We start from the raw sequence: 25,711 nt of genomic DNA on the forward strand, positions 1-25,711 counted from the left end.
CGCACTTCAAAAGACCAGGCGCGCGCGTCCTCGGCCACGCGGCCATGTGGTGATTTTAGTGTAACAATTCTCTTAAACTGGGCGGGTTTACGTTTCACGCGGCCGCACAGGAGCGGTTATAAAGGGGCGTCGATTGATTGATATTCGGACCGCCGTCGGTCTTTAAGCCGAAAAGATTTTAACGTCCCACCGTAGGAACGCGTCTTCCTTCCGCGCGGAGGAGGTATAGACCGCCAAGAGACCCGAGGTACTATGTGCCGTCTACTCGCGCGACGAGTGATGCACTCCACGCGCTTTCTTTGCCGCGCGCATAAACGTGTGCGTGATACGCATCGCTCGGCGTTCGCCACGACGAGAGAAAGAGAGGCTGCGCGCCGATGCCGTCACAAATTCTTTGTAGACCCATCGACGAAGGAAAGTTCTGAAACGGACCTCTCTCTAATCAGGTCAGCCTGTTCTTAAGATAATGTCCTCTCGACCGCTTAATAGAAGATGACGGTACTGAAGTTTCTAAATTACTGTCAACGTAACGGACAAGCGTCTCCCCCCTACCTTCGTGCGCGATTGTAATCTTATTCTATGTTAGACTAAGCAGCTCTGAGCCGAGGGACCGTGTCAAATGAAGAGAGAAGTCGTTCCCGACGAGCGCAGTTTGTCGTGCAGAGTTGCGCGAGGATTCGCATAACAGTGGCGTTGCATCATCGCCAGTCTCGCCAGTTTCTTTGCTTCTAGTAGCTTCCTACATCTCGTGATAACGTTCTTATAAGGCTCGGGTCTTCTACAAACTTGATCGTGTGTTCGACTAGGCGAAAGAACGCAATCTCTATCGCGAAGTCATCGAACCTGTTACAAATATAGCTAGAAGTATCTACACGCGATATAAGTGATATCTATAAAATTCACTGTGTGTGTGTGTGTGTGTCACATAATTTATTAATAGAAATATTAATTGACGTATTTTATGCGTGCAATATACGTGACTATATATAATTTATCGGTATATAATATTGATTGTAAATTATAATAGATAAAATTTAAATCGACGTCTATATTGCGAGGTTTTTAAAATGACGCCTGGCATTAACCTGAGGAGAAACAAGGGGGACACAATCGCCGTTTTTAATCTAGATGGCTTTTCGTAGTAAAGTTATTTCAATGTCGGAAAGGAGTCGTAAGAGAGCGCGAAGGATATCTGGCAGGCACATTTCCACGGTCGGCAGTAAAGCCGGCTAACAGTGGCGCACGAAAGTAAATGTTATAACAAACATGGTGAGCAGAGGCCACGACGCCCCGCTATTTAACATTATTTAGTTTGCTTTGTGAACGTTTAAACAGTGCCTGCCTACTTTTTGTATGGATATTTGATGTACCTCGCCCAGTCTCGAGCCGCGGTGTGTGTATATACACGAGAATGTTTGTTTTCTAGGTGGCGGTGGATGAAGCAAGGATAGTTAAATCGTTCGGTAGTACGTACGCACGTACACCTAATAATATGAATTGCAGACCTGCAACGCGCGGCATTGAAAGGAAAATCTAAAATGCGGAAAATATTTTCTTTTCGCGTACAAATTCGAATAGCACAGGCAACGAGATAATTTTAAAAGTAAAGGGACAATAATTATCATAATAAAAAAAATTTTTAATTAATGGTTTAAGTAAAACTTTGACAAACATATCGCGACCAGCTGGATCCAGCATCACGGATTCAACAGCGGCATTAAGACGGGTACGAAATCGCATGTTTACATTCGTCGCTCTTGGGAAAACGAAGGCTCTTTCGATTTCGGCCGATAATACCGTATTTTTCTCCCGAAGTAAAGAACGTCTGGCGCGCTGAGATTTACACGCGTATTAAATTACACGCGACTTCGTGACACGCAAAAGAGAGCCCTATCCCTGGGTGGAGCAGTACAGGACGAGGCGCGTATCGTGTAAGGCACCCGCGACTGTTCGCCGAGGCATAGAAATCAAGATAGAAAGCTCGTATACCTGCGGACGGTGGAGACAAATGGTTGTGACGTACGGCGTGAATTCTCCCGCGCGCGGGGACCTCCGCTTAAATCACACCCGGAATATTTACGGTACGGCGTATCACGTTTCAATATATCTTATTGTGGCCGCAACCGCGCCGCGTCTGTAATGAAAACATGTTTATGTAACGCCTAGTATGTCATATTCCAATATATCAAGCATGGGAAGGCGCGGGCCCGAATTAACGGCGGAGAGTTAGATTTATCGTCGAGCGCTTTGTTAGTTAATGAGAGAGTCCGCGGCGTACTATTGTGGCGTCATGCAGCCAATACAAATGGTCCCGACCAGGTGACATCGGTACTCTCGTGAGAGGAAAACGACTCCACCGTTACGTCTCAATGTCATAAATCTATGATTGCCGCGCATACTTATAATAAAGCAAAATTAACGAGCTGCAGAATGCGTTTCTTACACGATTTTGTCCCGTCGCTATAAACTTCCGCGTTTCACGTTAATTCTGGAAAATGCCCGCCCAAAGGTTTAACGGGCTCAAAGGTGTCCCGTTACCTCCAACTTTTCCTCTCGTCTGTATTTTAAAGTAAAGATGATAGAAATTTGTTCAATGGAATTTCAGGAATGTTCCGGAGATATTTGGGTACATTCAGCGGTGTTACGAGACACCGTTAACGGTAGAAGCTCGCGCTCAAAAAGAGAGCCTAACAAGACAGTTTATGCCGAGTCTCGGTATAAATCGACCCGAAACTCTAAAAAAGGTCGCATCATTACCGGGTACGAGAGACGTACGCACGCACTCACGCACGCGTGGCCGCGAGAAAGAAGGCGACACAGGTCTTCTGAATTGGCAACTTGGAAGCGCGTACTGAGAAAGGAAGCGCGCGTCACCAGGCTTTTACGAGCGACGTTATATCGTGCTACCGTAAACGGGGTGCCGGCGAGCCCATTTTGCGTTACGCAAAGCCTCATTAGACATCCTATTCTCGAACGCGCGTTTTAATCGAGCGACGCTCGTTTCCCGGCCGCGAGCGAGCGAGCGAACAAGCGAGGTGCAACGTCCTTTAGGCCGGACTCTCCTCGTGCACGTATTCTCTCCATCGGAGAGCCCCTCGTCTAGATTCACGCGACCGTTTCAGGCGCGCTCAACGGGAGAAGCGAGAAGGGACCTACTTTCTATCGTAGTTAGCCTACTGTTGGCGTACTCCGCGTGGCCCCAGCATCCGGCAGCGCCCGGGGCGAGCCATCACTCTCGCTGCGCGAGATGAGATCTCCGTGGGCCAGGTGTCCATTGTTGCTTTTTCAACGCGATTTCTCTATGACTATCGCGCGCGAACGTAAATCATGACGCCGCACTCGATGCGTAACCGCGAGGGAAGCGAACTTCTGCGAAGGATTACGGTGACCGCGCGCCGACGTGACCGCCACGTGCTGGTATTTCTGATTTACGGAACCGCGCGCGACATCTCCGCAATGATCAGAAATGGTCACGTCGGCCGTGTAAAATGTATTGTGTAATGGACAGTAGCCACGTGGCGAAAGACCACTAGTGCTACTCTAAGCGTGCTGACTTCATGCTTGGTCATCATGTCATGGCTGCTCTTTGAGCATCATGTTATTGAAAGAAAAGACGTGATGACATTACGTGCTTTTCTCACACGGTTACGTTTCAAACTAGATATGTGAGTTGAAATAATAAATTAAAATTTCAAGATATTCGAGTATCTAAAGGTGATCTGACGGACGTAATTTGTCACATTACGATATTAAACGAGGGAAAGTTGCGAAAAATTCAACCGACGTGAGACCGCGAGAAAAAATAATGAAACCAATTAAATTCAGTTGAAACACTTTCATGAATAATTAATTATATTTCTATCTGTCGAACGAGTATATATATAACATGATAATAGCACTGTCGTATACATAGATAACATTTCGGAGGGTAAAAAGAAAAAACAAAAATGCATAAAAAGAATAATATTAGCAAAACCTACTTCGAGGTGAGTCGCATAAAACGGATGAAAAATAGTCAAAAGACCGGCGAGAACGATTTACGCAATTTCCATCTCACGCGCGTTCCTGGTTAGTCCTTAACGAGTCCGCAAACAACCTCGAATGGGGCCCCCCCGTACTCGCTGTGACGCTAACTCATACGCCCCATAAACGCGCAGTAGACACGGAATTTGTGGAGTGTAAAGTATCAACGTATTGCTAGATACATTAACCTGCGGTTGTCTATGCAATGCATGCGTGCATGCGTGCGTGCGTGCGTGCTCGCGTGCGGACTTGGGGGATGCGCGTCTGTTCAAAGCGTCAATGTTAACTGCGTTCGGCTGATAGAAAACCGTTGGCATACCTAGTCGGCCACAAAGGCCATTTCAGTGACCACAATGCGCGCTGAAAACACGCACGGTGTATACGCGTACCCGTGGCCGTTTAGGCACATGCAATATGCTCTTACCTGCGCGCGCGGCCGCAGAGACGGAGAAAAAAGCCTCGAGAAAAGTACCCGCGTAACCGCACTTATTAAGACGTCGTTGGCTGGGCGGAATTCAAAGTGCCTGCCTTAACGTAGCGGTTGAGCACGAGCGGATAGATTATCCCGCATCGGTGTGCTTTTCCGTAAGAAAGTACGATCTTCCCGGTAGTGCGCGGTAAACAGGAAACTGAGGGCTGATGAGGCGCACAAATTAAGGAACGAACGATAGACGAGCGCGACGTGTTGTTAATTTAATATCTTGGTAGTTCTAGTAATAATTACGGATTCCGTTCGCATAAAAAGCGCAGAAAAAAAGAATTTTAAGCAGTAATTATATTCTTTCCTTCTTTCTTTTTTTCTTTTTTTTTTGTGTTTTTTTAAAGACGTAAATATATAGATAAATTATGGATGCCGTATTCTACTCGCAGATAACATCTCACGGTAAGAAAATGAGAAGGTAGGGAATTGCGTCTGTAGTTTTAAATTACCGAAAACAAACAAGATAAATTAGTTGGTGAATTATGGTCGAGCGATGGTATAGCGTGAAATGAAATCTGCGTAGATCGATCTACGCACAGGGAATATTCCTTTGCTTGTCGATGAATCTTCTGTCGCGTGGCTGTCGGCGGAATCGTTGAAGGTGGAATGGAGAAAGAGGCGAGCGATAGAAAGAGCGCGAGAAAGATCGGCGGAGCGAGGGCGCGGGAGGGTACGCAGAGAGACCAAACCAAAGCGCTTCATGGTAGCTCACATCAAAGAGTCGGCCTTAATAGAAAGCCTTAGAGGCGTTTGTTCGAGTCTCCTCATCTGGCTAAATATTCCTGACTGAGGAGATATCGGCGGGCCAAGATACACAGTAACGGCGCGGATCTTACGTATAGAACAAACAGCCCGGGCCTCGGGAATACGCTTCCGTTTCGTGCCTTCTGGGTAACGACCGCGTATTCGCATAAGTTTCCGCGAGTTTCTGCAATCTGCGTGTACACATATCGAGTCGTTGACTCCAACGTAATAACCAATGGGCGCGTTTCAACGCGAGCAGTCTTGCACCCCCGCGTCTGCTCGCGGCGTGCAATACGCAAGCCTTCTATCGCACGGAAGAATCGACCCGCCGCCGTCGACAGACGGCGGAATTCGACTAATTAATATCAGTGTTGACAGTGGGCCCGACAGTTGCCGCGATGAGAAACTTGCGAAATTTCGAGTAACGAAGGAAGGAAGGAAGGAAAACGGGAATGGAGTACGCCTTAAGGAAGTTTAGAAACAGTTCCGTGGTATCAACTAAGACGCTGCGAAATAGTATTGGAGACATCGACGTCGTCTGCATATATCAAAATGTACGAATATGTTGGAACTTTATGTAATTTCGTCCTCGATCTAAGACATTCCGAATTTTTTTCCGTTCTCGCCGCGGTGGCGTTCTTTAAAAAAAATTAACACCGTTGTTCTCTTTAATGCTAATTTTATATATTATTAGCCTTCAGACGTAAGATTTGCCTCGGTAAAAAGAAAATGTAATTAAAAAGAGCTCGGGGTGATCGCAATTCTCGCTAACATTTAGCCACACAAACGTATAATTAATCTTCGATTGGATGCCAACGTATTTACTGTAAATTATTAAAAAAAAAGTACTCCGCATGCGCAACACCGATTAATACCTGCGGATATACAACCGCGAAACCATACGCGCGTTTGATTGATTTAAACAGTCCCCCTTATCCTCTGACAGATACAAATGAATCGGATGCGTCCGTTACTAAGCGCCGTACAGATGTAATCCTTTAAAGGGATATTCGGCCTGCGATTCGCTTCGGTTAAGCTATACAAATAGACGTGGGATGTTCGCAATCAGGTTGGTCTCTCTGCACACTGGGGTGGGCTGGCGCGGCTATTTATAAATGAGTCCTCACGCAGAACACACCCTTTGACGAATCAGCAATCTTCCGTTATTATTCCACCATTCAGATATTCGCCGCACTCCGCGAATACGCCATCATACAAACTCCCGAAATTACGTCCCGAATGTAATACCTCGAAGCAAGATTATGCCCGTGTTATGTTTTAGCGATCTCCAATTAATAATATCTACCGATATAATATTATGTGGAAAAGACGATTACTCCCTGATTATTAATTTCTCCACGCTAGAGCATCCCGCGGATCGTTGATGTAGACCGAGAATCGCAGTGTCAAATAGGTCAATCTGGCGCGCAACCTCGCTGCGAGGTATAAGCCGCTAATTACTCCCGTCCCAGAAAGCGAAGCCTTTAATTTGAATATCAACGGGAGGGAGCAACATTATGCTCAACAATTATTCAGGCACGGCGAGAGGCGGGCTCATGAATTAACAAGATCTATCAGTACCTTCTCCCGTCGACCATCCCCGACACTCTACCCCTCCCGCCCTACCGGCAACCTCTCATGGAACGGGCTGGTACTGCGAATCATCGTGCCAAACGACCTCGGTAACGACGAAGCATCCGCCGTTTGTTTGTACGCTTACTTTACCGATCCGCCCGCCTTCTCCCTGTAACTCCTACACTCTCTCCCTCTTTTCCGGCGTTCTCTTGCGCGGAGTCTTCCGGCATTGTTTAAATACAATTTTGTCGTTTACTAATTAATGCGCCGTACATCAAAGAAGATGTTTATTGGTTCATGTGATACTAAAGAGACGGTAACGAAGAGGTAACTCGCTAAGGGAGCGCTTGAAGGAGCTAGGAAGGGTGGCCCGGGCACTGGTTTGAGAAGCGGTGAACGCCCATGAAAATATCTATATAGACGCGGGAAAAGTATTCTCCCTCTCTCTCCCTCTCTCTTTCGCTTTCGTCTCTGTCCCGTTCTTCTATCCGCCTGACTCTCCTCCTTTTCCTTTTCCGTCGTTTCCCGTTTCTCCTCTCAACCTCCCTCTTGTTCCGTGTTGCTCGTCGCTCTTCTCCTCGACAAACGACGGTAACCACCCACAGACTCATCAACTAACTCTGTTCCAGAGTTACCGAACGACGAACCCCCTTTTCCATCCCCTTCCCTCTGTCCCGCGGTCCTTTTCTCTCTTTCTACTTCCGCCTGCTGTGTCTCGGGCTTTACGGACATGCGGCGCGGCATCGCACGGCGCCGCCGAATCAGTCGTAGTTAGCTTCGTAGTTTTCGTCCTCAAACGGAAAACGGAATACAAACATCCTCACAAACGACAACGATCGGCGAACGGTGGCGAAGGCAACCATGAAAATCAGTAAGTTGTTCAACCGCGTAATTCACAGCTTCTCTACCAGATTTAATTGGATAATCCTTCTATTTGGGGGTCACACCACGAAGTTGAGTTTCTCATTTCACGTACCTCGTCATGTATGTGAATAGTATACAAGACAACTTTTTTTCTCGCGTTACAATATTTTTTTTAACTTTTTGTAACAACGCTGAAATTACGAAATAAACAAATTTCCGATTTTACACTTAATTTGCTATTGATTTTAATTATTTTTAACTTATTAAATCTAAGAATGCAAGCATTTTCGTATTAATTAACGCTTGAATGAAAAAGAGACACAATACACTAAATGACGTATTGAAAGAGCAAAGTTTTTAAACGTAATCTTTTATAATGGGTAAAAGTGGCAGGAGGTAACACTTTGGCGATAACGAGAGGAGAAGCAAATGCCGAATAATGAACGTAGGATCATAGCGCGGTGGTAAAACGAAGGTACAAAAGCGGATTAGAAAGCACGATGGAACAAAGCGGATCGTGATTGATCAGGGCTTTAGATATAGCCTGTTGATATCATCATTCACACGCAAGCCGATCCATATAATTCACCTAGCGACGTGGTACAAGAAACGGGGAAAGGGAACGAAAGTATATCGACCGAGAAAAACAGAATAACAAAGAAAATAAAACGAAGTGGCGTTAATGAACGAAATTTGTCTAAAGAGAAACAAGAAATCAGGCCGGATGATCAAAAGAAAATTTAAGAGCGAATTAAAAAACAGTTTATAAATTCGCAGAAAACGCATTCGTATGGTAGATAAATAAAGCATTGCAAAGGTAAAAGCCCAATGATTAAGAAAAATGACGGTCCTTTTAATGGCTTGTTTACTCGAGATTGTCGTTCCTCGTGCATACGATTTATGTTTCCAATGAGCAAATCCCAAAAGCATCCTGGAATTAAGAGAGGGACAAACAGGCGAGCGAGACGAGAACAGTGGGGGAAGGGGGGAAACAGCAACGATGTACGAGGGAGTGAGATGTAAGGATGAAGGACGAGGGTCAGGAGGCCGTAGGTCCATGTGATAATGTTGTGCTCCACCGACCGAACGAAAACGGTATCGAGGGGCTCTCCTCAACTAACGGGACGTATTATGCTCGACGGAACAGGAGGAGGCGCGCGTTGGCCGTCCGCGTGCCCTTCCTCTGTCAATAGGCTCGATTTCCCTTTCAAGTTGTCAACTCTTTTTGTGTGCCCGGCAAATTGTCGCCGACGGTGGAGACGGGAACCGAGGTTGACGCCGACGAAAGAGAGAAAGAGAAAGAGAGAGAAAAAGAGAGAAAGTAGGGAGATAAATTAACATTATTGTTGCGACAAAGATGGGGGGTGCCGAGCCCACCCAGACTGTCCCCGTGCATCCCCCGCGGGAGCCGTAGCTACGTAAACAATTCTACTTGATGATCGGCTCGTTTGATGTCGCCTGATTACCCTGTGCAAACAATCGTCGATTCTCTCTATGGAATATCGCGATATTTTCTTTCACTCGTTCCCAATTCTCCCTACTTGGGAAAAATGTCTCTTGGCGTGCTCATTTTCTGCGACTGATCATAAAACGAGGAAATTTTGATTAACTAATGTAAAAATAACGGCAAAATTGCTCGCGTCTTTTTATTACGAGCTCGAACTTCTTTCAATTTTCTGCATACAATTTTTATGCCAAGCAAATCCGTATTTCTTAATTTATTTTATTAAATTTTATTATATCATTAAAAAAAACGTATGCTCTATGCGAAAAAAAAGCAAAGTAAAATCTTACAAAATTTCTTTATCGCCGTGCTCAGAGACGCTCCTGTTACTAAACTCGAATAAAACAGCCTTTCACGCCTGAGTTCACTGAGATTACCTTCCGCTCACTTTACTCCCACACGTAGATGGATTGTGCACGCATATTTGTCACGGTAATATCGATTTGCAATATTGTATAGCATAAGAAATCTAATGAGAGTGATCTCGTTAATTGCATGTGCATATTGTTTTTTTTTTCGTTTTTTTTTTTTTACCCGTCGACCATTCCATGACCAGTCTCATTAATTAGCACTCAAAGTCTCCACACTCCCAAGAGTTCCTCGTCTTTTTATTTCTCCTACCCATTTTATTTGATGATGCAGACATTATACGATTTTTCTTCCTCGGTTCATGATCACAGTAAAAGAAACCACATACCGTTCTGGAAGTCCTTCGACTTCGATAGAGCGAAAAGTACCCTCGAGATCGCGGTTGGTCTTCCCGTATCTACTTATACACGCGCGTTCTTAATTAGAGTACCGCCCGCCCGCTCGAATCCGCCTTACGTAAGCATTGTCGTCGGTTCCTGATTTTCCGTCACAATGGGCGGCGATGGGCAATTATAAAGAGATTCACTGTTTTGGGCGCGGGCGACGCGTAATCTGAATAAAATATACGATCGGGTAGATGATAGATAAAGGACAATGCCCTTTTCATCGCGAAGCGGAGGGATGCGAAATAGAGCGCGAGAGAGGGAGGCAGGCAGGAGGGCCCGAGCGAACGAGGAGCACTCCGACTTTCAGCGAGTCGACAAAGAGGCTCCTTCTATGCAAATTAAATGCTGTTTCCATAACCATTCGTCCGTTCCATTGAGTGAGGTTCGGTTCTTTGTCATCAAGGTAAAGGGAACTTGCACAAGGGGCTGCGTTCGCTCGTTCGCTCCAACCAACCAACCAGCTAACCAGCCGCCGAACCACGCTACCACCCACTCGCCTATCCGACCACCACCTGTCCACAAACTACCCTTCTGATTTCAATAACCGAAAGCTTCGGCACGCTCCTCTGTACGATGCTGATAAAAAGATCCTTTTTTTTTTTATTCCTTCACATTTTTTTCTTTCCTTATTTTCGCTTATTTTCGCTATTATAATTTTTGTGATAGAAACAAATTATTCGAACAATTGAACAAAATTAATTGATATTATGCAATTTAACGGTACTGATTTTATCTACTATTTATCTATTTGCTACAAAAGTATCTTCAAATGTTTTTCTTTTTTTTTTATTATTGCTCAAAATATAAATTATATTATGGCGTTCGAGTGCTTGGGCGTAACGAGGGTTGCAGAAATCGTCTCGGCCGATTTCACTAGCGATTTGACTCAACTCGACTCGACTTGTAACGGCGAACGCACGCCGATAGCAATAAAATTACACTCGGCACAAAGAGCGCCGGCGGGCACGCCAGTCGGCCACCAGTAATGATGCAGCGGGTTTATGTTAAGAAAGCACACCGATTGCCTCCGAACAGAAGCAGGCTGCTTCTACACCTCGACTCCCATACGTGTATTATTGTCCGCGTGTATAAACATTAGAGGCGCATGTAAACATAGCCGCGAGAGAAGGTAATTTTCAAGAAGAATTTCTTAATGAAAAAATAATATTAAAAAGAAATTAAAATTAGTTACAACAGTGCTACGACTCCTTCGTTTGAAAGGAATTGATAAAAACTGCTGACAAAAAGAAAACTTGAAACAATTTTTCAGATGATTATCTGTCTAACTAGATAGTCGATAAGACGCAAGGGCGATCGCTACTAACCGGAAATTAATGACTAACAGCTGATTAAGGAGGGTCTCGGGGCTGGTACATGAGAGAAATACGCGGCGAAGAAAAGGAAGAAAGATGAATAAAGCTAGAGCTCGTTAAGTTTCTATCACCTGGCCGAGCCGAAGGAAAATGGCAGGACGCAGGACAAAGGCGCCCAGCGAAGTCACTGGCAAACTATGAAGCAGAAACGTATTTAACCTCTCACCTACATCACATTAACGCTGGGTTACAGGATAGTCTTTTTATGGTACTACGTCCCTATGGTCGGTACCGACGCGCAACAACATCGAGCGTTTTACGATACACCGTGACACCGCTCGCTCAATCATTTATGATCTTCACGTCGTTTGCGAGAACTGCTCGACTACGTGTACGCGAAGTTGTCGCATCTTGTTCTGTTTCGCGCGAAATAAAATGTCAACGGAGAGAAGTAAGACGGACTCTATTTACACTTAAAATTTTCGCAAAAAATCCAGAAATAAAATCTTTATTTTAATTTTTTTTTAAATAATGTTATTATATTTTAGCAGTAAAATGATACTGGGATCTATAAGATTTTGCTTAGAATCCACGAGATTTTCAAGCCTTCAGAATTAAAGATAGGACAAAAAGAAATGATACGGGAAACAGGATGGCTCCATTACAACGAGAACATCACGTTGCGGAAGACGATCGCGTGGAAATTGAAGAAAATTACGGCTGCCAGTCGTAGGCGCGTGATTTATATTTGCACGTTCCCTTAGCTCGCGGCTTGTTCCCTTTAAGCTCAGTGGTCGGCCAAGTCGAATAGCTTCGCACGAAGCTGTTACGCGCCTGAAGACGTTATTAGGCACGGCGGCACGTTATGCTCGTCAAATCGCACGGTTAAGCCACACCAAACGCGTAAGCTCAAACTGTAATCTTACGATCGTCTGCTTGAATAGATTATCGATTACCGCATTGAGATTTTTTGCAAGTCGCTCGACATTAGTGTACAATTTATCTACCTATTTTTATTATTTTTTAAAAATCTATCTATGCGGGAAATAAATTCTACCGGAGAACGTTTCACAACATGATATAATCTAAAAACCTAGCACATTTGCGTGAAAAACTGTAGACTACAAAACGACATGTCTGTCATTGCTTGCAGAAATTATTCGATTATTAAAATTACAAGTTTAACGATGTAAAAATAAAAATGTTTCACAAAAAAGAAAATAATTTTAAAAATACGCCGGATAGCATATGTCCCTTTTATCGTCACGAGAATCATGTAAATCCTAGCGAGGTGAAATTAAAATGTCATTGCAAAAAGAGCCATAACAATATCTGTATAAAACATATGCGCTGCGACGGAGCTAGTTAGCGAGGCGTTTCATTAGGCAGATAAGGCAATCAAGCAACCCGCCATCTCGTTGAATTGTGCACGGATCGTCTTGAGTACGTGTGCATACATTAAGCGTGTGTGTAGCACGGCCAAACGAGTATTTTACGTTGCTCGTACGCACAGCGTTTCGCGGAGTACCTACTCTAATAAGCCGCATTAAGACGCAGTCCGTCAGTTTGCGGTATTCGCGGAGCTTACCATACGAAATGTTCATCTCAAAGTGAACCAGAGGACGATCCACTCTCTCGAGAGCGCGCAGTGGAAATAAAGTCGACATTACGACTTTAGTCCAGCTCCATCGCGAGGGAAATGCATTTACAGCTAATATGTATGCTATTCGAAATTCCTGCAAAGTTACCGTGGACGTGGCGGCAAAAACCTACCGTGTCGCTGCGCGTTTTATTAAATTCCGTCCAATATAGCCGGTCTTTACTTTAATTACTCTCGATACGAGAATCCGGGATAACGTTTGGGAGACTGACACGCGCACAGTTTGCCGTTTCTGAAAATGCCTTTGCATCGCATCTCGTTAACTCGGAATAAATTGTATTACCCTTCCCCCATTCCCCCGCTCGGCAGCAAAATGCTGGAATATCGGTTGCACTTGCTTTAAACTCGTACTTTGCAAATAAATAGCGTTACGTTCAGTTGGAAGCGTGCTGTTTCACTCGTCGATGTCCTTTGTGACTCCTTATTAGGATACACGTGCCAAATCAGTAGCTAGCTCGGTTATCCGGATAGTAAATGGAATCGCGTGCATTCAGGATTGTCTCTCGATATCGCGAGCGGCCCACGTGAACAACTCGAAGCCTTCAGAAGCGCATTACGCACACCCTACACGCCGTCCCTTCGACATCCTCGACCCGGCGCGGAGCCTGGATATCTCGTACGCGTCCTACGTAAAAGATTTAACGTTCCATATCCCCTACGAACACATTCTGACACGGACGACGCGTACGCTCCACATGTATATATTAACGCGTCAATTTCAAATACAGCTACGTCTCGAAACGTACTTTTATATTTCTTTCCGTTCTCGTTGATTAATCTCAAACTATTCTCTACATGTCAGGGAAATGATAACGCTAATAGAGGTAGCGATAATAATAAGATACGGTTAAAAAATATATAAAATACAGAAATACAGTTAAAAGATATGCCTCAGTCGTAACGAACAAGATATCGTGCTCCATAAAGTCGTATCAATGCAAATCTGATGTGGCGCAATAATTGTGGCTGATATACATATACATTTCTCCGCGAGGGCGTGCTATCGAACACGACACGTGAATTGCACGTTCGCCGATTAAATTCGCGTGGTCGTCCGTATCAGAAACGACCGTAAAACCATGCGCGAAACCAAGACCACCATGACGAGAAAGCCAACACTGAGGAATAAATCTCCCGATCGACTACCGACTGCCATTCACTGCTGCGCCTCTGCTCACTTGCATGCGAGCGAGCGAGCGTCCGTTCGTTTATGCGCGCCTCTATATTTAATATCATAAATTATGATCCGTCCGCGAACGGGCTACCAGTAAACCGGACGATCCGGGAATTACTGGAACGTAATTAAGCGTGAAACGCGCCGGGTTCTCCGCGCGCGGCGACAGGTCCATGTGCGTTCAACTACCGCAAAGAGGAGAAAAAAAAAAGTACGCGAGAAGCGCGTTCTAGGAGAACGAACGTGTCTAAATGCCACGAGGCGATGCGCAATACCTTGCTAGGGACTGCAATTTAATTTGCGCGTTCGATACTTTTGGAATGTGAGCCGCGGGCAAGGTCAAGATGGCACATATCTAATATGCGATTCTTAATTCATTAACATGTCGTCCGCTAATTATATTCAATTTTTTTCCTTACAATTGAGTCACTAAGCCGCGTGTAGTCGGACGCAGTAGCATTATTATTTCAAATGATTATTTTCAGTCGCGATTATCTTGCGTCAAGTCCAATAATGAATCTTGCATAAGCTGGAGATATTTTAGTTTATAGAACGTGATTCATGTAAATGATAACTTGGCGAATTAATTGATCGCCAGCTCGGTAGCGAGTCCCTTCGAGAGCGCCCGAATGTCCTCGAAAGTTTAATAACTTCGGATAATTTGATAAAAGCAATGCGGGTTATGTTCTTGCGTCCGGCTCGCGTGCATCTTGCCGTTTTGCGCGGATAGTAATTAATGTAATTAGACGATAATTTATTCTGTCTTAATTTAAAACATTATATACGTAATTTGCAAGAATTGTATCGAATGACGTATAATTATCTCGCACTCCTATACCACGTAAAAACTATTTCATTTTGCTTTTGATTTGTTTTGATAATAATGCAATATACTGTATAATTATCGAGCAATTCTTCATAACAGTATTATCAAAGTAATGATAAATGGTCTCTCGAGATTTTTTTTTCCGTCGTAAAAAAAATCCGGACTAGTTGTCTATATAACGTCAAGGAAACGAGTAGGTCGCAAATTTCATAATTATTTCGCTCTGATAGCCGATTATAGAATGCGTTCGTGACTTTACGTGTCGTTCTAACAGCGTTTCTCGGGAGGGTTTTTTTTTTCACACCTGACTCACGCCATCGCGCCGATTCGATAAATCGGTAAATCACGCCTCGCATGACACACGTAGGCAATTAACGTATATCTACGGACGATTAGGTGCGCTGAGGACTACACGCGCCTCCAATCATGCTCTACCGCATGTTGCATGTGTAGTCAACGCGTGGGTGTACACGATTAATAAGATAAATACGAGAAGGAGGAATTCACGTCATTCCGCATTTGTTCATCTTCTTATCAATGTAATTATATAATTTATTATCGCATTAATTTTTTTTTTTAATAAAAATTTTTAATTAAAATATAATTGTTTGCTTCTACTTGTACCTTTACTTTTCTATTTTATTATGTATTAAATTAAAAATAAAATTATATTAACTGATTATTTTCGTTTTTAATAATTTTAATTTTTAATGACAAGTGTGAATAGATGAAGTAGTTATTTAAAAATGCAAAATGTAAATGGAAAATGAACAAATATACCGATCTTCGCCGTGTTAAAATTTTCTTAATTCTAATGGGGCTTTGCACGCACGAAAACGCTTATTTTAGCATGACTTGGCAAGCACCGCGGAGTAATGCAGATACATTGCGCAGGCTCTCGAGTTCTTTTTGCGCTCGTCTGGATTATCCCGCGGCGCCATATTTTGCTTGGCCACGTCCGGCGTTGGCTCTCCGTATCCAAGGATCTCATTCCGCCGATTCCTTCGTTTCCCATTCGCGGCCAGACAGCACAAAGTGGAAGCGCATAAAGGCGCGACCTTCCACTAGGCGCTTCTTCCTCGTCGCTCGTTGTCGTCGTCAGGGTGAATAGTCCCGCTGCTGCGTATACGTGTGCATACGTGTGCAGCAGATAGGTATATAAACGCACATATATTTTCTCCTGATGTGGAAAACAATAAGCGTGGATTTATATGCACCGCGGCCCGAGGCAATAACTTAAGTACGAAACGCCGTTTCTTTGGCATTTCCTTGCCATCCCGAACGCGTCCCCTATCTAAATAAGGACGTCGGAAATAGTTTCTCATTTCATTGTTCTATATCGCCTAATAATACGAAACTATCTTTTTTTTTGTTTTTTTTTGTTTTTTTTTTTGTTTCGTTCAACATATTACCAATATGTCATTTTACAGATCTCTACTCAATTTGCGTACATTTGCGCTTTCCAAATCTTAATTTAAATTACGCGTAAATTATAATAATAAAATCTTTTTTTGCTTTGCTTTTTAATTTTATAAAAGAATAAATGTGGTACTATAAATTAATCGGAAATTAATCTGTAAAATAAAATATTTTTAATGCAAGTTCTCTCGCGTGACACTACGTGTAGGAACCGTTTCCTGCGGAAGCATTCTTGTAGGCATAAATTTCGATTATTGGCGTTGTTTATGTCGGAGATATTCGGCAAACGGGAACGCTATAAATCTCAACGTGCATATTCCGGTCTAAAGAATAGAGTTTCCCGACAAGCGCCGATTTGTCAAGAAGGGCTTCGAATACCTCTCAATGGCAACAAGCGGAAAGCTCACCCTTCGCGGCATTCCGAAGCCACAATGCTGTGCATGAATGTGTGTTCCTTATCCTAGTGTTGGAGAAACGCCGACCGCGCTACGATGAAGGGAAAAGTAAAATAGATCTGTTTCCCTCCTCCCATTGAGATCGGAGAGGAAGCCTACAAATTTTACTTACTTACGATCTGTTCTTTTTTTTTCTCCCCCCGGACCCTTCAAAGCGGATAACTGTATTACGTTATATTGTATTTTCCCGTACCTATGAGGTACCACCTGATTTTTTGTCAGCCTGACGATAAAATGCGCATCGTGTGTTTAAAATAAAGAAATTAAAAAAGGGTCTTGCACTTAAGCGGAATATGTGCCGTGCGAACGCAAATGCAATAACGTTTACCGATCATTAATTACGCGTGAAGTCGTTGCGCTATTTTCTAACAAAGATATACACGATGTTGGTTGCGATGCGCGCCGATGACTGCAAACGGGCGGATGGATCCGTCTACGTGTCATTGTCTCCTCGATACCTGTCATCCGGACTTTCTCCTATCGATTGTGGATGGTTGATTCGCCAGCCCGCGTCCGCGCAAGTCCTGGCAAGGATTTATCGTGCCCGTCGATCGTATGTAATGGGTTGAACGACCTCGACTTTATCTTGGGACTTGAACCTCGGGGAACGAACAATCGATCTCGCGCGTACCCGCGCGCGCTCCGGAGAAGGACGAGCGCCCATTATAGTCGACGGATAGAACGTGCGTGCGAAAGGTCGTGACTGCCGTAGCTTCGCGATAGACCGGCCTTTTTTACGCTTTCTAATGCTCCACCGCGATCTCTCACCGCACGGGGCTAACGATAACAAAATCCCTTCGCCGTCGCAGATCCGACGCGTCGTTTTATTTTATTATACGCCATTACGAATGAAGCTCGGCGGGCTTCCGGTATCGTTCATGCAAGATGACACTGCTCTAAACGCTCTTTGACCGTTTCACTTTACGCAGATGCGCGATCGCCGCTCGTAAATTTAATCCCTGCCGGCTTAATAATGTCAATCGCAAATCTGTCGGATAATCTATTAAATTAAGTTTTATCTTAATTATTTTTAATGATATGGTGCATACCATTAAATACTTTTGCGACATTTCGCAGTCGAGAATCATTCTGCATGGTGACGCAGATAGATTATTATTGGGCTTGACGCATGAAATTAAGATTAGCGAAATTCACGCGCAATTAAGATTATGTCGTAACGGAGAAAGCGAAATGTGCGCGAGAATCTGTGCTCGCGTATTGAAAACACGGGGTACTACACTTGTAGACACTAACGAGCCTCGACAATTTAATGGCATAATGTCATTACACTCCCGGGGAAGGCATTGCACCGCGATAGAGAGATATAATAGGACTGGCGCTAATTAATAATTAATAACCCGGATCCAAATTAAATGGCTTTAAGGGTCGCGAGGGTGGCCGCCGATACGGAGCGATGAATGCCGCGGCGCGTGGTATATCGGAAATGGCATTGGGGTGGTCCGGAATGGTAGAGGGTCGACGAAGCCACGGCGCAAGATAGAGAGAGATACGAGAATTCTCCTGTTCGAAGGGTGTCCTGGGAGCTCAGGATTGCTCCGAGGGGTGTTGCATTATTTATGGCCGCCATCGATCATCGTCCGGCAAGTGGAACCGTCGCGAACACCCCACTAATCGCCATATGACAACCGTATTTATTTTAAAGTCGCCCACGTCAACATATGATGCATTAATCTTAATTGTTTCACTTGCCGCGTTACCCTCGGACGCGGAGAGGACATTTCGGGCCTACGCAAAAGCTGTATATTCGCTCCGCGGCTGAAGCAATCTCCGAATTCTCGATTCTGATACCACGTACCACGGGAAATATCGATCCGATGCCTTTAGCATACGTTGACACTTATTAATTCATGCGGCTAACTTGAGCGAGCATCTGTCACGAACAAATCGCTCACGATCTCTAGTACCGCTGCATCGTCGAAAGTGATTTCTACGAGTAACCGCTTCTCCTAGCAGGTAAGCTCATTGACCCTCGACCGCGGTAGAGCCGCAGGAAGCGGCACGAAGGCAGCCGGAGTACGCGAGGGTGGAAGTGCAGCGCAAGTAGTGCTATGAAATATGCATAGAGACTGGAAGGGGCCCGGGGTGTACGACACCGGAGAGAAGGGCGAGGGGGTGAAGAGGAGGAAGATACGGTGGAAGACGAAATATGAGTGGCGGGAATGAGGGGTGGCGGACTTGCGCTGTATTCGAATCCAAAGTCGTACGAGAGAGACAAGAAGATCGTTGCACCTCAGCGAGTATCGGCGACTAGAACGTAACGGAAGGAGCGCGACTCAGGGTGAGGGACAAGGAGCGGCAAAGGACTGCTACACGATCGACGTACAGGAAAAGCATCACGCACGCATTTGCGAAGGAACGCATATAACACGGGGAGAAAGATGAACGCGAGGGATATAAGGGGCGAGAGGGGGACTTACGCTCACCCTGTACACGGTGACGGCGAGGGTCGTCCGTTGACCTCGTTCGCCTCACCATTGCTTAACCCGCAACGCAAACCATTATCTTCGCGATGCGCAACGTGCGTGCACTTAGAGGTGTATCCGTGGATGATGCGTGCGTATCCGCGTGTGCACGAGAGTGCGCACACGTACCGATTATGATTTATAACGTTAGCGCGAGCACCGTCCTTTAAAAGCCCGAGAATTCAAGCGAGACAAAACACCGTGTACATTAACGTTATCTGCGAAAAATCTATATACGCACCTACAACTTCTTTCAATTTAAGACAATAAACATTATAATCTTTCTTTTTATGAAATATAATATTTCGTTCGTTATGAAGAATTGCAAAAAATTTGCTTTAAATTTGTATGAGAGTTATGTTTTATAAAAAGAATTAAATTTTTTTATCGTACAGATTGATATCCATTAATAAAGTATCAAGTTGCTATTAAGCGTTAAATATCATGGCGAGACTACTTTTTCCATGACCATATTTATATGGATTATATCGAGAAAGTGATAAATTAAAGTAGAAATTCCTATAAATGCAAGACGCGACGAATTGCGAAACGCGCGTAATTTGCTCCGTCGCAATCTCCGCTGAAAATCGGCGGATATTTATATTCGATTGGATGCATCTCAAATAAAAACGGGAGCTGTTTCCGATAACGCGGTATTCGATAGGCTGTCGCGAAAAAAGCTTCACGTTCGCACGGGCACGGGGCTCTCGCGAATCCGGATATTTGACCACGTTTATCGGTGGGACGTCGGCAGCTACCAGAGAGAAATCAATTTCCGCGTGTACGGCCGACAGATCTTTCACGGTCGATCTCATGGTGGCCTTCTCGGTCAAGGCGCAAGGAAAGATCGCAGGAAGAATCGCGCTGGCATATGCAACGTAGACACCGTAGCATCGGTATATCGAAGATCGGCGCGAAGCTGGCACGAGAGCCGTGTACGATAGGCACGGCTTCAAGCAGCGAATCCCGGACTGGCATAACTTGTTCAACACGTTCCTCGCGCGATGGGGTCATCGTCGAAGGAGAAGAGATGCTGTACTGACCGCCAGGGTCACCGCGGGGTTGCGCCGCGGCAGCGCACACGTGGCAGCCTGCCGCCGGCAATTCGGTTGCCGGCAATAGTATTCCGGCCGCGGATATATCTGGCGGACTCTAGCGCGACCCGCCGACATAAATCATTCGAGATAATCATGGCCGATGGCCGCTTAATCGTAGGACACATCACCGACGCGCGAACGCGAGAAGCTCATTCGGAGCGCGGATACGTGACCACCGCGTCGCGCCAGCTCAGCCAATTATTACGGAAGAGATATGCGCTCGTGGCGATTGGACGATCGGTGAAAAGTTCAATCGCGGCGCTAACCCGATGATACGTTGACCCCGACGAGCGCGAGCAGGTGTTCCGACAAATACGTACGTAGCCGACGACCTTATCCGGCGTGAATCTCGCTAAAAGGGGCAAAACCAGTTATGTGCTCTAAAAGAAAGCGCGCGATGGATCATCATCGTCGGTAATAATAGAAATTGAGATCCACGTAGATAACTTATACTTCAAAAATATATTAGGATTTACTACTGTTATTTTTAATTTTTTTTTTTTGAATTTTTCCCTCCCGATATCCGTATCTCTTTATGCGTGGCCGTGCAAGTACTAAAATATATCACGTTGCGATTCTCCGCGAAATCAAAGGGCACGTTCAAAGACGGCTCCTCGTCCCTCTTTAGTCTGAATGACGAGACTAGATAGGCAGTCCGACGGGAAAAAAAAGGTGTCGCGATAATGTAGTTTCCACAGTTTCTGCTGTGAGCACGATTCTTTCTAATTTCGTGCCTTCTCCTCCTACCTCGCCGCCACGCGCCTCGGATAATATGAGAGCGGCCCTGGAGCCGGAGGGCGAACGCGCCTCCGTTACTTTTCTAATGACAACGGCGCCAATCGGGGCGGCCCCGCGACAAAAGCAGGGTAATGAGAACAGAGGTAAATCATCGACCATTGTGAAGTAATCCCCTTGTATTGTCTGCCGGTACGCGCGTGATGTATTACGTTATTGGAGCGAACAAGCGAACGAGCTAGCGCCTGTCGTAAAGATGCTCTAAGGTTTTCTGCCGTCTCAAACGTTTCTCTTAATGTAACTCGGATTTTACATTTTAGCCGAACCATTTTTCCATTGACGCATCTTTTTTGCGATGCTGATTTTCGTGCCGCGAAAGTAAAGGTAAACTCGAATTTTATTATTTAATTTACTTTAATTATTTGAATTATTTTTGATTTGTTATAAATATATCGGTATATATTTGGTTATTTGCTAATCTTTAATTGTCGTTATTTTGCACGCCTAATACTTTTTTCTAATATGTTGACATGCATTGTAAAAAATAAAACGACTTACCAGTCGGCATGAACAACAGCGGAGTTGTTGTTACAGCAACAATAATTCTGCAACAAAAATATAAAAATCAAATTATAGAGAGATCAGAATTATTTCTATTGTGTTAAAAAAATTAGGCGTCTTTAATAAGTTTTTTAATTACACAAAACCAAAGTCAAATTATTTTAATATAATTTCTAAGAAATTTTATGCAAATAAAAAATAATTCTTACCATTGGGTTGCTCCGCTGATGCAGGAGCCCTTCCTGGGCCTCCTCCTCCTCTCAGTCAGTCTTAGATATCGGATCTTCCTTCCTGTCAACACAGGACACTCGCGAAACCGTATACGGATAAACTACATTCGCGCGATAGTGTTCGACACTCCCGGTTTAAAGATTATTCAACAAACGCCCGATACTTTAACGATAATCGCGACACGGCCGACGAACCGCCGGCGATTCGTTTATTTATTTCTGTCGGCGGCGAATACTTCCGGAAAATAATGATCTGTAACACAAAAAAAAAATTAAATTGTAGATATTTAAATAAATAATCTTCACTGTTAAAACAAAACTTACGTGTTAAAATCAATTTACTTTTTCTATTAAATATTATACAATAAAGTTATCTGTGACTGAAAAAGAGATCTTTACCCTACGGTTGCTCCGACGAAGTAAGATGCCTTTCCGAGGCCTGCTCCTCCTCTCAGGGTGTTGAGACGTAGGGCTAAGTGGTCCAAGGATGGCCTTCCACACACTAGATATTCCAGTTTCCTTCGGACTTCCATTTGAAACAAAACGGAATTTTGGTTAGAAGCTATCCTTAATAGGATACTGAATAAATACTATCCGTGTAAAAATCATTGAATGTAAAAATTATTTCACGGCCACGATATCGTTATTTATCAAATAGAATTACTTTTCCGTACAGCGTATAATCTACTTGATGCGACGTACTGATAAGGAATGTGGTAGTGGGTGTAGTGACGTGATGGAGATAGTGAGGGAACGTCGCGCGAGCCTCGGCCAGCTCGCATAGTCGAAGGCCAAGGTTAAGGCCAATATTGGTATACAGTCCTTAGCAATGAAGTTCAATGAAGCGTAAAGAAATACTCGAAATATTATTTTAAATATCATGTGAAATACTATGCCGAGTTATAACTTTGTAAAAGTGAATAATATTCGGCATTGCATATCACATGTTAATCAAAATAATATTTAAAGTATAAGCTCCTTTACATTTCACTGATCTTTATAGAGATATGAAGAAAATACTTTTATTCGCGTAGGTAAAAATGTTAATTTAATAATAATTAAAAAATGATGGTGATACTGCTTTTGTCGATGCAGTTACTCTGTCGTCACAAACTCTTCTTTTTGGGCCTCGTCCTTTTTTTCCTTCTCTCTCGATGTCATCTGCATGCAGTGGAAAGCACGAAAGTCACAACTGTAAATACATAAAAGAACTATTGAATACAATATCAAATAAAACCTGTGCAGACGCTGGGCGACACTCGCGTTACTCACCCTTTTAAATCTTCCTCCGAGCATTAGAACGGCGCTCCGGAGCTTCCGATAAGAAGTCTGACCTATTCAACACACTGGCTGCGGTGGCAAGGGCACGTTCGTTGTTGCCTCGTGTGCGTTCCTCGTCCGTGTGCGGCAGGAAGCCCGTACGCCGGCTGCTCCGACTGCCGACAGCCGAACGCGCATGAGCAGCACCGAGAGCGTCCGACTCTTTATGGCTCTACCACAGCGTTCGAGTACGCTGCTGAAAATGATTAAATATAAAATAATATTCTTTAACGTAAAAGAAGCACAATTAAATCACTCGCGCGCTCTGTAACGCCCGGTTTAATCAGGGTTATGTCACTGTATTAAATATGAATAAAATATGAATCTCTTTAACGCGACTCTGAACGACACTCGCGTTCTTAAATTTTGCAATATTTCTCTCGATTATTTGTTTGACGTTCCCGGGAACATGGTTGACGAACCGGCCGCGGCGGCGAGGACGCGTTTGCTTCTGAATTTTATCTAAGCGGACATAAAGAGACACGGCGCGAAGTATTAACGTCGACACGAAACGAAAAGTATTCTACGCCAAGTTTTCACTTACCGGTACTCTCCGGGTAGAGAACTCTGATCCTTGGCGCCAGATCTCGTTGGCCGATAGCGTTGTTCGTCACATACAGTGCAAAATTATTCGTTGTGCACGGAACTCCGTGTCTGCTTCCTTCGCACCTTGACCGATGACTCAAGCAAGGTACGTACGCTTACGCCGTCTGCTCCGACTGCCAACCGCCGAACGCGCAGGAACACGACCAAGAGCGTCCGACTCTTTATGACTCTACCACGGCGTTCTAGTACACTGCTGAAAATGATTAAATATAAAATAATATTCTTCAACGTAAAAGAAGCACAAGTAAATCACTCGCGCGCTCTGTAACGCCCGGTTTAATCAGGATTATGTCACTGTATTAAATATGAATAAAATATGAATCTCTTTTGCGCGACCCTGAACAACACTCGCGTTCTTAAATTTTGTAAAATTTCTCCCGATTATCTGATCGACGCTTCCGAGAACATGGACAATGAACCAGCCGCGGCGGCGAAGGCGCGTTTGTTACTCCTAGAGGTTAGCTTAGATAATATTCGCGACAGCTAGAATTCACTCAAGGCGGTGTAATCGTATCCACCGGGAAAAATAATTTATAGTATTAAACGAACGAAATAATTGCCGGACTACATGACTCTAGAAACACAGCGCGAAAGATTAAAGTCGCTATGTAATACAAAAGGGCAAATGATCTGCGTCAAATCTTCACTCACCGATATTCTTCGCGTCGAGAACCCCGATGACGAGACTAGATCATAGTAGCCGAGAATATTCTTCGACAAATACATCGCAAATTTATTTGGCGCGGAGTCCACATCTGCTTACTGCGCCACTCTAACTCCGCGACCGTTAGACACGGATGACGTGTCCGCCATGACGTCACGTCGTGCCAGACACTTCCTAATATTACTGGCATTGCCTCGCACTCTCTCACACGTACGCGGCCGCTCGCCAAGCACCTCCGAACAAACTCAATCGAGCTCGAGCACGCCCGATCATCCGCGGCTATGCCACTGTAGTTGTGTAGTTTGTAGTACATCGCTGAAAATAATCAAATATAAAATAATGTTTTTTCATATAAAGCGGAGCACGATTGTCGCGTAGTAAATAATAAAAAGTATTCTACGCCAACCTCTTTCCGCGTAGAGAACGATGGCCAGAGTGGTCAAATCGCTTTAGCAAAGAACGTTTTTTCTTAAGCGATGTCGCTATTGAGCGCATTAAGTTTCTTTATATCTGTGTCCTCCGTCGTCCGTACGGCGCGAGACTGGTACGCCGACAGCGGAATCCGCCGAGTACGCCGACTACTGCCGCTGACCGAGCACGTCCGAGCATGACCGAGGACGTCCGACCATCCACAGCTGTAATCGTATAGTTCACTGTTCGTTGTTAACCAGCCACGGTTGCAGTCGTAGCTCGCTGCTGAAAATAATTAAATACGAAATAATTGTCTTTCACGTAAAAGAAGCCAAAGTAAGTAAATAACGCTCGTGCTCTGTGATGTGCGGTCTAAGAAAAGGTACGCATTGAATATGAACGTCTTCCTCGTGATCCTGAGGGACACTCGCGTTCCTAATTCTTACAAATATTTCTCCGGTTATTAGACCGACGTTTCCAAAGACATCGGACGAACCGGCGGCGACAGTGGCGGCGGCGGGGACGGCGACGGCGACGAGTTTGTTCTTCCTGCACTTTACGAACGCAGCACGGAAAGTTCGCTTAGTAAATACCCGCCAAAAACTGTTACTCGCCCATAGCAACGAGATCACATCAGCCGGGAGAAATACTTGATAATATTAGACGAAATAATAAATGTGCCACAGAAATCAGAAAGACAGAGGTACAACGCCGAGGATTAAAGTTATCGAGTAATAAGAAACGAAAGGTATTCTGCACTGAGTTGTTACTTATCGATATTTTTTACGTAGAGAACACTTGTTACAAAAGT

At 44.5% G+C, this 25,711-nt stretch overlaps 1 long non-coding RNA gene across 1 annotated transcript in view; it reads right to left on the reverse strand.

Annotated features, from left to right (window-relative positions):
• Positions 1–24,796, reverse strand: part of LOC139102307 (uncharacterized) — a 45,980-nt gene extending 21,184 nt beyond the window's left edge. Inside the window, exons 1-6 of the long non-coding RNA XR_011545679.1 lie at positions 24,477–24,796; positions 23,764–24,018; positions 23,172–23,415; positions 22,299–23,091; positions 21,879–22,152; positions 21,667–21,713 (exon numbers count right to left, since the gene is read on the reverse strand). This is a non-coding gene — a long non-coding RNA (uncharacterized lncRNA). The remainder of the gene's footprint in view (positions 1–21,666; positions 21,714–21,878; positions 22,153–22,298; positions 23,092–23,171; positions 23,416–23,763; positions 24,019–24,476) is intronic.
• Between the last annotated feature and the right edge of the window lie 915 nt (positions 24,797–25,711).

Source organism: Cardiocondyla obscurior, linkage group LG04, assembly GCF_019399895.1.
Source record: "Cardiocondyla obscurior isolate alpha-2009 linkage group LG04, Cobs3.1, whole genome shotgun sequence".
NCBI classification, from domain to species: Eukaryota; Metazoa; Arthropoda; class Insecta; order Hymenoptera; family Formicidae; genus Cardiocondyla; species Cardiocondyla obscurior.